The sequence below is a fragment of the Triticum aestivum genome, chromosome 5A (assembly GCF_018294505.1).
Source record: "Triticum aestivum cultivar Chinese Spring chromosome 5A, IWGSC CS RefSeq v2.1, whole genome shotgun sequence".
NCBI lineage: Eukaryota > Viridiplantae > Streptophyta > Magnoliopsida > Poales > Poaceae > Triticum > Triticum aestivum.
This window is the reverse complement of record NC_057806.1, coordinates 608,054,929-608,067,657: the sequence shown is the minus strand read 5'-3', so window position 1 is coordinate 608,067,657 and position 12,729 is coordinate 608,054,929. Positions and strand designations below refer to the sequence as shown.

At 44.4% G+C, this 12,729-nt stretch overlaps 1 non-coding gene across 1 annotated transcript; it reads left to right on the top strand.

The window, feature by feature from the left end:
* The first annotated feature begins 2,031 nt into the window (after positions 1–2,031).
* TRNAA-AGC (transfer RNA alanine (anticodon AGC)) lies at positions 2,032–2,104 on the top strand. The gene has a single exon. It is a non-coding gene; the product is annotated as a tRNA-Ala (tRNA).
* The last annotated feature ends 10,625 nt before the right edge of the window (positions 2,105–12,729 follow it).

Genomic DNA, 12,729 nt, shown 5'->3' with positions numbered 1-12,729 from the left:
TCTAGGGCATGTTTCCTTCAGGTCTGTCTATAACGACATGGCAGACGTGCCCATGCGCATCCGGACCTCACATATCCACCCCAGATATATGGGCAGAATATGAGGGTGTCAGTTAGATCGGATGTATAGGTCCGGTTGTGTCACGATTTTTTGATCAGTCACTGACCGAGCCATCCTCACGAACTTATAGTGGGTGTTTGAGGAGCCCAACTAGATTTTCTAAGAGCATCTCCAATAGATGATGTATAATCGTGTACCAATTATGGTTCGAGTAAAATTTATATCACCTAAAAGTGCTTTTTTACATCACCGAAAACCTCCAACTCCAATAGATGATGTAAAATAGGGCACTAATGCTGGAATACGTGATGGCAACATCTCGTAGACTAAGTTGGAGATAGTGGAGGCAGGCGTCAATGGCTCCTCCTTCACAACCGGTGAGAGGGCGAGAGTTGGTGGGGGAGGAGGCATGCCATCAGCAACAGCACCAGCCGCGGGCGACGATGGCGATGAAGCATCAACAACAGCCGGGGACGCCTTCGTCTTCTTCTCTCGGGACGAAGCCCTGGTGAGGTCGCGCGTCCGCCTCTTCGAGCCACCACCATGTGATTTTCCTGTGGGAGCCTTCTTCCTCGCTGGCGGTCCCATTCCGATGGTGGTCGCGGGACGTGGGGCTGCAAATCCACCGTGCTGATTTGAAGGAGGCATGGCGGCGGCAGCGGGACCGGCGGCGGACGCAAAGGTAGCTATGGCGAGGTGTGTCGGAGTGGCGTTGGCGGCCACGGTGTCGGAGGAGGCGTCCATGGGGTCCGGTGGCGGCAGGCGAGCGGTGCAAGGCTGGAAGGTTCTGCGCGGCAGTTCGTGCTCGCCTTTTTCTTGAGCGGCCCAAGTGATTCGAATTTGCATCACTCGGTGGCCTGTTTTACATCGTGCCCTATTCTTTGAGTAATTTTTTTTTTTGCATCTACATCATTTATTGGGGTGTCATTTTTGCCCCCCGTTGATGTAAAAATTTGTTATTTTTACATCTACATCACCATCATTATTGGAGATGCTGTAAGCCCTCTTGAAGAGTTTTTGGAGTATTTGTGGCGTAGCTTTGTGCGTGATGCAATGGACGGGTCCCTGCACGTCCAATTTATAGCCCACGAGCTTCCGTTCAAAAAAAAATTTATAGCCCACGAGCTGACCGCTACTCTAAATTTCTGCAAGGAGAGCTGACGGCGTCCCACTGCTTGGCACTTTGCAAGCATCGTCTGTTAGCCACCCGAAGCTAGCATGGGTCGCATTGGCTGAGGGGTACTGGAACAATGTGTGGTATGGACGAAATATACCAACTGTGCGTCGCATTGCATTGTATGATTTCGTGGCTACCTCATCATGGTTTGCTAGTTATTCCCTCTGTAAATTAATATAAAAATGTTTAGATTACTAAAATAATGATATAAATGCTTTTACATTAGTTAGATTACTAAAATAGTGATATAAATGCTTTATATTAGTTTACGGAGGGGGTGGTTGCTACATGGTGCAAGTGGTCTGAGGTCCCAGGAGAATTTTAATCAGACGTCCAAGCTTTCTTCCCTGAAAAAAAAGAAAAAAGAAAAAGAAAGAGGCGTTCAAGCTTTCTTGTTCTCCTTGGAGCAGCAGTTTCACTGCTTTTCCTTGAATGTTTCTCACATTTGGATGGCTTGGAAAATTCGGGAGGACATGTCCTCCTGCCCTGTCCAACCAATTGTCCCCCAAATTTAATGGTGGGACGGGACGTTTAGAGTTTGTTCTGTTCTGTAGGGAGGAGAGAGTGTGGGGCGCGGCGCTGGACGGAATTCTGGTTTGGGCCTCAAATTTGTTGGATAGGCTTTCCAAAGGTATGGCTGGGCCACGTCGGACTGCGGCATCTGCTTGTAGCCTGTAGCTGCCCCGCTTTGGTCCTCTTGTGCAGTTTGTTCTTCAGACCAGAGAACAGAGCGAGTATTGAATTGATTCTTGTATAAGACTAATAAAGTTTTCTTTTTGAGCGCACACACCAATGGGGATGTAGCTCAGATGGTAGAGCGCTCGCTTAGCATGCGAGAGGTACTGGGATCGATACCCTGCATCTCCAACTGTTCTGTCAAGTGTTTTTGCACACTTCGCAGCTGTTCTTCTTCTGCATGGATTGGAGCAAAATAATAACGGCTCTGTTTTCAAATCTGTTTTTTCTTCTGCACAAACAAAGGAATGGGCACGAAAAAGGAGGCATTCTGTTTCTTCTCAATTATTGCCGCGCTTAGAATCAATCAAATTCTCGTCACAAAAAAGAAGAATCAATCCGATTCACTGGTAATGATGGCAGGGCTGCAGCCACAAAACAGTACTTACATCATTGGCTAGTAGATAAAACAAGAGACAGGGCACCATAACATATCACCCCAGTGAAGATCCAAAATCTCGGACATGGAGTTTATGCTCTCGAAATTAAATGCACCCTCGTGAATAGAAGAATAAAAGTAGTAAAAGTCAATATTTTCTCAAATTTCTTGGCAGCACACAGTGTTGCATGTTCCACATATGCGCAAATATCCGTGAGGAAAGAACATTCCTAATGCTCTTTGCAAAAAAAAAAAGAAAAAACTCCAAAACTACTGTTTTGGAAGCACTTTGGAGTGATGATATTGTTATTTTTGCCCAGACATCTGCACATATGATTTCATCACGAAAATATGCATGTATGGATAAATCTAAGCATTGTTTACTGGGGAAAACTATATTTTTGGATTTTTACTGTAAATAACAGGAGCATTTGAGGTCGGGATTAGAACGACACTTCCGCAAAGATGCCAAGTTTCTCTTAGAACTCCTTGCCCTCTAGCACCACTAGTATTCCCTATGCCTTCTATTCCCATGGGTTCTAGCGTTTGTATTGTTTTTCTATGATCCTCTACTCGATGTGTATATGTGACTATCCCTTATTATATGTACTAATATAGTGTTACCGATATTGATAAGAAAAATCTACCAACATCTTGACATTAAATGGAAATAAGAAAGTTGTGATATCCTCAAATGAAGTTGTGGTGGTGTATATAAAGGGCAATGACTAAAGGAACACTATTACAAAAACAAAGGTTGGTAGGCATTCATTGTTTTCCCATGAGCTGAATGGCCTGGATTGTACTAGTTGTGATAGTAACTAGAATTATGTGAACACCATTCGATTGGGTCTAGATTTGGTATCTAAGCACCAAAACCAAACAAGTTTACATGTACATCGGATCCGTAAGCAGAGGAGCAAAAAAAAAAAGGAAATTATCTTGTGAAGTTTATTGCTTCCTAACATACCGCGTACATACACCGCACTTTCAATACATATATAATTAAAGCAATGAGAGACTTCCATGCCGGTTTTGCCAAAAAAGGGTAAAAAAGAACTAGGAATGCCAAAAAAAGGCAAAGAAGGAAAATCACAAGTCTAAAACAGAAGATTTTTTTTTGCTCATACACGAGCGTCACTCATACATCCACATAAAGGCTAAATATAGTATTTTTCAAATGTTAATTTGGTTTCGTAATATTTCCTTATTTTTAAAAAAAGAGTGTGTTCATAGATAATCTATGATTGTATGGAATTTAATAGCTTCGTAATTTTTTTTGAACACTTTAGATTTTATTTGATGTTTTCCGTTGGAAGAAACTCAAGTTCTCAAAATATTATAGAAACATGAAAAATAATGGAGAGTTCAAAATTACACAAGGAGATGAGACAATTTATGCCTAAGCGCTAACAATACCAGCTATTTATTTATCACCTTTGCGGTTCAAAAGGTCCTCATAAGAAATTAGCAAGGTTGTAACCATCATGGATTTTTGCTATATGGATTGTTAGTTTATATAGTGAGTTCTATAGGTTTTTTTTAAGGATTTATGCACACTACATTTTTGGTGAGTGTTGTCTCTTGAAATATTTTTCTTATTTTTCCTATGATATGACCAACAAATTATAATTTGATGCAAATTCAATCATTTGATATGAATCACATGCGATACCGGTTTTTTATGACAATTGAGTTGCCTATAACCCATAGCTTCCACGAACCTTCTTTCTTCTTTACAAGAACATCCACAGAGGGAAGGAGGGGTGCTCATGCCTTTCTTTTTGGTTAAGAGTTGCTCGCCTTACAAAAGTACCAAAAGGCTTTCATGATTGACACTCCCAACTTTAGAATCTAAGCCCTTTGAAGATCCATTAGTTGGTGCCGTTGTCGGTAAGGCTTTCATCAATTAGCTCCAAGTTCTAATATGTATCACCCCATGAAAGTGCAGAGTACGTATTTTCTAGAGGCATGATGCTAGTAAATTTTTTAGAGAGCCAAGCACTTAAATATATAGTGAAATCTTAAAGTGTGGAATTAGTTTGGATCCTGGAAAAGATCGACCGGGACTCCCTCCCTGTTTCCATGAAGATCTCTGCATACTTATCTAGTCTGGGATAACTAAGATTTAAGTATTTTTGTCGTGGGATCAACTAAACAGAGAAGAGTTTTATCCACTCTTCATTCATGCCCGACACACATGTATGGTGTTAGGTCTAAGAATGGCGCCAAGAAGGGTGTTGCACTTCCCTGTAGCTCTACATCAACTGACCTACGGACTACACAGAAGAATCTATATCGGAGTCCATTCATTAGAGTGCCATCTTACAAATGCGCCGGCCCTAAAATAAAGGCATATACTCCTTACTTATTGATTCTGGTGGCTAGCATGATGACTTATCATTGCGCAATAGGTGCACCTTACCCACCTACTCGCTCGTTAATTACAATGTTAGGCTGAGTTGCAAGAAAAAAAAGACTCCTCTTGTTTAATATGTGTTATAACTTTGTGTTTTAATTTTCCTACTCTTTTATAAATCATATGGATCAAACTTATTTATCGGAGATCCTTCGTAGGAGCATTGGCCTGCTTAGTTTTGAAGAGGGGTCGCATTAACATGCAACACAACATTTCATCTTGAATTCCTATTGGAAATTTCTACTTCCGAGCATGTGGTTTGCAAGGATAAATGCATGAGACCAACATAAGTTACTATGAGTAAAGAAACAACTCACCACCTACCATGGGTGTTAGGGTGATTGAGTAATGTCTCTAGCCACTAGATTTCAAATTTTAGTGCTCACATCTCACACAGGAGGCATGTGTAATAATTTACAAGATATTTGTTGATTAATCCACAATCCAAGTTAGTTATACCGTGTGGTTCAGGGCGCTCTTACATGACTTAAGGCAGCATAGCAAAAAGGTGACGGGTTGGCTTGGAAAATCTCTTGCTTCAACCGCTTTGCTCTCTACTTTCACAATCTTTGTTAACCTAACTCCGCAAAAAAGGGTATTATCTTCTTGAAGTGATTTTCTCACTTCTAACCTCTAAGTCCACCGGGTATACAAGACAAACACAACTAGTCTCGTGTCATTCACTCAACAGTGCATTTCTTAGAACAGGACATGCACGCTGCCCGATTACATAGAAAAGGGAGGGGAAATTAAGATTCTCCTTGGATTCTGAATCGGCCAATTCATGCACATGGCATTCATTTCCCCCCACAAAAGGAGCAGTGGATTCATATGCTTCATTTTTTAAATGAGTTTTGGGAAATAGTCAATTCGGCGAGTGCTTGTGCAAATCAATGTTGTGAAATTCCATGATTCTGCTTGTTTTGAGATCAAGTTGTACCTTCGGGCTAGAATTCGTAAAACAGAAAGAAAATACTTGGCTCCATCGATATTCTTGTCCCCTCCCTTTTTCCATCGTTCAAAGTTCAAACATCTCTTTGGTTCTAATTCTGTCGTGTATTCTCTTACAGGTTTGCGCGATTACCACCTACTTTCAGTAGTTTGTTGTCCTTTTTTAGTTTTTTTACCTTGTCTAAGCTAACCGGTAACGGTAGAAGCAAATAGCGAAGACTCCCCCGCAGCATCTAGTTATGTCCCCGCCCCATATTATTTTAATTGGATCAAATCTCCCCAAAAGTCCAAAATCGATTTGATTGCCCTTGAGTGGTTTTGGGGAGGATTTCAGGTGGTTTTGACTAAAGGTTGCTAACTGGACATGTTGACCAGTCATTTGACTTTTTCAATCAATGACACTGGCCTTCTTGGTCGAGAGACTCGTCAAAGCTGGCGGACAACCACGGTGTGTGCTGCCACGATGAGTGCAGCGGGAAGAGACCGGTCACCGATCGTGAGGTCGAGTCCATGCTGTGCATGCTGGTCGTCGGCTGCCACCGACGCCATGTGCAGCAGTGTCTGGGCTGAATGCCACTGCACACACTGGGCTCCACCTGCGTCCATGGCGAAGAGTTGAAGAGCAGCGGCCAACACCTTATGGCATGGCCTATCGGCGGCGGCTGGATCCCGGGGCGGCGGCCCTGGAAGGTGGCGGCGGGTGAAGCTCGGGCCTCCGGCGGCATGGCGTGGTGTTGTCCCTATCCAAGGCGGATCTGCCTCGCCGATCTCGTGGTTTTGTCGCGGATTGGTTCAGATCAGAGATAGTGATGAGCGTGCGGGATCCATCTCGGCGGCTCTCGCAGTTTGGCGAGGTGGGGTGGAAGCCCTCCTCCCAGGCTCCAGTGGTGGCGCATTCAAGCAATGGCCGGTGCGCCAGGGCTCCTACGGTGGCACTTCTATTGTGGTTGGTCGCCGGATCTAGGCGGCTAGATCTGGGGCTTTGAAAGCGGTTGAGACAGTGCACAGGTTGTCGGGTGGATTTCTTGGGACGGATCCGGGTGAAAACTTGGTCTTCGGTCGTTGGGCGAAGCCGGTGATGACGATGCCCTTATCATCGTTTCCTTCATGAAGGCATCATCGAGGTGAAGCTCCCAACCCCACCCCAATACCTCCGGGGGAAACCCTAGATCAGCTGATCGGATGACGGCGGCATTCATGTGTCATTACCCCCTTGGGGGCGGCATTGTTGGAGTTGCACTTGGGCTCGAGGGACCAACGGATGGCTTCTTCCGTGGAGCAGTGTTTATCTCTACATATTCATGGAGGTGGTTTTTGGCGGCATGGAGCAGTCAAGGCTTGGCGTCAGATGTGTGGCAATCAGGGCCGTCTCTAGGATTTCGGGGCCCCGGTGCAGAACGCGAAATGAGGCCCCAAAAATTCTAGAATAGATGATTTGTTTACAAAATAAATATGAATGAATTCAAACACTCCATGAGTTATAGATTTATCAAGATAACAAAATGAAAAAAAGGATTGAATCCTGAATCCTGAAATCTTGGTGCGTGACAACTTAATCAACAAGCCCATTATTTATATTCCCTGTAAAAACTGGATTGATGAATTGATGCATATGCACACAATGTATTCACTAATATTATTATTCAGATCGGTTATTCAGTTTGAGTACCTCAATCAGTTCATCTCCGTGAGGACAAAAGAGTCTAAATTAATTAAGGATTCAGTTTGAGCGCATCTTGTGGATAGATCGGTGACGCCCTCACCTTGTCTCGGCCACCGGCGGCCAACAGAATGGTGGAGTGAATTATCCATGCCGGCAGGGCTGTGCGTCGTTTCTCCGTCAACGCCGCTACCCTCCGGACGGCGCCGCACTGCAGTCTGTTCATCTCTATGAGGGCCTTTTTCTTACCCTAGCAGATCGCGCGGAGCTATCGATATATGCTTTTTTTAGCAGGGCTAGATCGGTAGATTTATCGATCGATCGGCAGGCGTGTGGATCGGCACTAAGGAAATCCTGTGCTTGCTGTGGAAACAGGGCTCAAAACAAAAAATATACTACTAGATATTGGGCCAAAATCGGGGGCCCCTGAAATTTGGGGGCCCTGTGCGGTCGCACAGCCTGCACAGGCCCCTGGACGGCCCTGGTGGCAATGGACACGCGCACGAGATTGACGTTGTCTGGCCTCATGGTGGCGTCGATGGCAGAGAGGCCTGACAAGGTCGATACGTCAATACATGCTTTGAGGATGGATCGAGGGAAAACGGAGGTGACGGCCCTTTGCAGCGTGTGCGTGTGGTACTCACTGAGAATGCACCGGACCGGAGTGTTACCTAGTCCCGCCTATGTGGCTTTGGATGAGGCATCCGGCGGTAGATGTTAGGCTTTTGTGCGATGTCTGTTTGGTATTTGGCCCGGACATTCGGCACACCTTCATCAAGAGGATAAGAGTAGCGACAGGTGTTGGCCTCGGGCTTACTGTTGTATTTCTTTGTAAGATCTTTGTGATAATAAATAATATGGCCGCATGCATTTACCAGATGCAGAGGTCGGGGGTGCTTCCTTCTTTTCTAAAAAAAACCACCTTGTGGCATACAAAAAAGAATGAACCTCTTATAAGATTGGTCTGCCTTCCTAACTGCACAATAGTCTTGGTTTTTCCTTTTTCTTGCAGGGACACGCAGGGCCGGCTCTATGATTTCGAAGGCCCCGGTGCGACCCCGACCAGTGGGCCCAATAGAGAGAAAAATCCAATTTGATACATGAAAATATAAAATTGCTATAAAATCATAAAACTAATATATTTTTACTAGAATCAAGCATATGTTATTTTCCCTGTCTTTGTTCCAAACCAAGTATCATGGAAGTTACAACGCAGAAAAAACATATTGAAATAGCATGCTAACCTCCAGTGATCATGTGAAACGAGACTTTCGTGCATTTTTTGATGCAAAATTATCAATGAGAGTGTCAAGATCAATACTATCTAGCATATTCTTCTTAATGCAGCACATGGCCAATCCATTCAATCTTTCTTAAGACATCGTTGACCTCAAATAATTTTTCAATAGTTTCAATTTTGAGAAACTCCTTTCAGCTGATGCAACAGTCATAGGTACGGTCAAAAGGATACGATAAGCAATTGCGACATTTAGATAACAATCCGCATCTCTAACAAACTAAAATATCTGATCCGCTGACATGAATGTGTTTGGCAATGTCATCTGCAGTACTTTTAGTTCAGAAACGAAATCATCTAGATCGACATCTGCTGACTTATCATGAGTGAATTTGTTGACAAAATTAGTGCAACATCTTCTTAGATCATTATCACCCAAGGACTTCAACTCTTTAGAGTTGAACAAGAAACCAAATATGCTCCCAAATGTCTTCAGTTCCTCAAATCTAGTAGTTAGGGAAGCAATTGCAACATCAATCATCACCAAAAAGTATTTAACTCTAAATGATTCCACCTCACTTGCTTGCGTTTCTTCATTCTAGTTATTTTCGTCATTGCCACTAATTTCATCAAACTGTCTTTTTCTAGTAATACGTCTCTTAACAGGAAACAAAGGTTGTACACCCATGTCAATTGCAATAGATCTCGCAATATCCAGACTAGTTGCAAAGCCGTCATTTCTGTACTTCTTAAAATATGAGATGGCACCTTCAATCTGTTTAAGAGTAGCATCAATGCACACAAACTTAGACTGCAACTTCTTACTCACCATGTTTACAGTGAACAAAATGTCATGCCAAATGACCATGCCAAGTAAAAATTCAAATTTCTCAAGTGCGCTAGCCAAAGATTTTGCGTTGCTCTTAGTCTTGGCGTCATCGGTAGAAGTTCTCTTCAATTCCAGTAATGCTTTTCTTAACTCGGGTGCTTGATATCTGATAGCCTGAACACTCTTTATTCGACTCTTCCATCGAGTGTTACACAAAGACTTAACTGTCATTTTTGAAACATGATCAAGCAATAGCTGCCATCTTTTAGTAGAGCTTGAAAACAATATATAAATTCTTTGCACAACACCAAAGAAGGTAACAGCTTTATTGCAAGATTTTTCCATATCACTAAGAGTAAGGTTCAGGCTATGACAAGCGCATGGCATGAATAATGCTCTTGGATTAGTTTCAAGTAGTCTGCTCTGTACCCCTTGGTGTTTTCCCTTCATGTTCCAACCATTGTCATACCCTTGTCCATGAACATCTTTAACATCCAAACCAACAGATTTAAGTGAATCTATTAACACATTATAAAGTCCAAGTCCGGATGTATCATCCACCTTCAAGAACTCCAGAAAAAACTCCTCTATTTTTGTAGTAGTACTTGACATGTTTACGCACCTCACAATTAGAGTCATTTGTTCTTGATGGCCCACGTCAGGTGTACAGTCCAAGATGATAGAGAAATACCTTGCACCCTTAATTATCCTCAACAGAGAATATTTAACAGTGCAACCAAGAAGGGAAATTAACTCATTCTGAATATTATGGCCAAGATAATGATGATGGATTTCACTATTCTTAATGCGCCGAAGATGCTCTTGAATTACAGGATCAAATTCTGCCATCATTTCAATTACTCCCAAAAAATTTCCGTTGTTATCTTGATATAATTTCTCATTCGATCCTCGAAAAGCCAGACTATGTTTAGCAAGAAATTTCACAGCAGCAACAATTCTAATTAAAACAAGTCTCCATCGCTCCTTCTCCCTTGCAATCTCTTGTTGCATGTCTTTATCAATTGTTTCCTTCTTACTTAGCCTCAGCCTTACCTCATTCCAAATATTCATGTTAGTGATATGCTCAACACTATTCTCATGCAATTTGAGCTTCTCACTAAGATGTCTCCAATCCTTCAATCCCTCGGATGCTAGCAGACTTTTGCTTTTTCCAGATTTAAACAATTTGCAACAAAAGCAGTAGACTTTATTCACGTGTTTAGAGTACACTAACCACCTCCGATCACTGAACTCGCCATTCCTTAACTTTCTTGTGTAGTAATCATATGAAAAATGCCTGCCAGTAATTTCATCTTCGGGAAACACAAGATTGTATTCCCTTATAGGTCCTTTTTCAATGAGAGTATCTCTTGATTTATTGTCAAGAATATTCCAAGTTCTAGGATCATATCTCTACTCCTAATGGACGAGTTGGTTGAATAGTCCCACCACTTTTGTCTGGGTTTTTTTCGTCTGGTTTTTTTTCGTCCCACCTCCCACCACCCCCTCCCATTGGTTTTCCTCTTTTCTCGTCTGGCCGGCAATACTCAACGTACTTATGGTAATCAATCACAATTAATCCAGGTATGGTAAGGCTATAAACTCAGAAATCTCAAATATGATAATTATAGTAATAAATCAATCCAGGTATGGTAAGGTCATGACTCAGGAAATTTCGAATATGGTAAGGCCTCGATCTCCTTCACGATCCATTCCAAATTCTGATTTTGCTTTCCAAACCCAACCTGAACGGTCAAATTTCCATTCGGGTCTTTATATGAAATAATCGATGAATAGAATTTTTCTTCAAAAACTTCCCTTTCTCAGCATCGCTCGCACACCAGCATAGCGAGAAATCATCATTATTGCCGTAGAAATTTCTGGCTCGCCTTCCCAAAATCTCTCGGGACATTCTCCCTACTTCCATCTAGCCACACAGATGAAAAAGGCAGTCGATTTCCTCGCCTATCTCTCCATCCAGACATCCAGATCATCAGATCATGATCCATCTCTTTCCATCGAGGCCAACCGCACCCTTCTTTTCTCCGCAGCTGCCGTCGTCATCGTGCGCTCTTACCTCACACGGTCACACCTGCACGCTAGGGTTCAAGTTGAAGGGATGGTTGGGGTCGACGAGCGGCCATGGGGCACTGCATGAGGCCGCGACCAACACAGGACGTGCATCTGCCGCTACCTCGTCCAGGACCTCGGCATCCCCGTCGACGCCCTCTGACCCGCCCCGACACGGACGTGACGCCACTCCTCCTGGCCGCCAAGCTCGGCCACACGGGGACGGCCACCTACCTCCTACAGCGTAGTGCCAGCCCGTGCGTGTGGTACAACAACGGCAAGACCCCGCTCCACTAGGCCGCCTACAACGGAACGTACCTCGCCGCACTGAATCGCATTAACGAGTAGATGTCGTCGTTTTTTTGATGCAGGTCAGATCAGGTCCACCCCGCCTGGAAGTCTAGAACCTGAGACGGAGGGGACCTTGAGCTGGTGACGCTGCTCTTGGACATAGGCGCCGACGTGGGCGCGGCAAACCCCCGTACCCCGTGGCCATCCGTCCCTGCGTGCATTTTTCAGGCAATATTCTGAAGCTGACCAGCTTGTAATTTTCTCTGCAGCGCTGATGCACTAACGCGGCTATGCGTCCGCTGGACAGAGCGGCTTGTCTGCTTGAGCCCGCAGTTTGTTCGAGTTCAAGTTCCCGACCATCATCTCATATACTGTCCCGAATTCAAATCAGATCCTGCACCTCATCAAGGTCGCCGCTGCATGGTGACTGGTGAGTGCACCTGCCTTGAGAAACCCCGCCCGGCCATCTTCTCCCGGAAAAAAATCCTATACGACCAGGTCGTACGGGACTAAACGGGAGACCCACCTCCGCATGTGACACCTGTCAAAAGCGAATCTCAAAGCACCAGGCCTTCTTCCCATCGACTCCCTTTGCCAAATCTCGTTTTCTGTAGCCCTCAAATTCTACAGCCGCCGGTTCGGTTCGCCCGGCTGCTCACCTCCTCGCCGCTGGTGCACTCCTCGACGGCTCGACGCCATCGGCAAGTCCCCAGCTCCGCTCTCTCCATCCTCGTCGACAACGGCGACGCTCATCGACGACCCATCGCGCATGCCCGCCGTATCTACTCGCCACATCCACTCACGGCCTTACTCCTTGACGCTGGCAGCAACTTTCCTGCTCGTGGTGGTCCATTCCCGTCGGAAACGGCCATGTTCGTCGGCGCCCAAGTTCAGGCACCACCCAATTGCTTGTCGCCATTG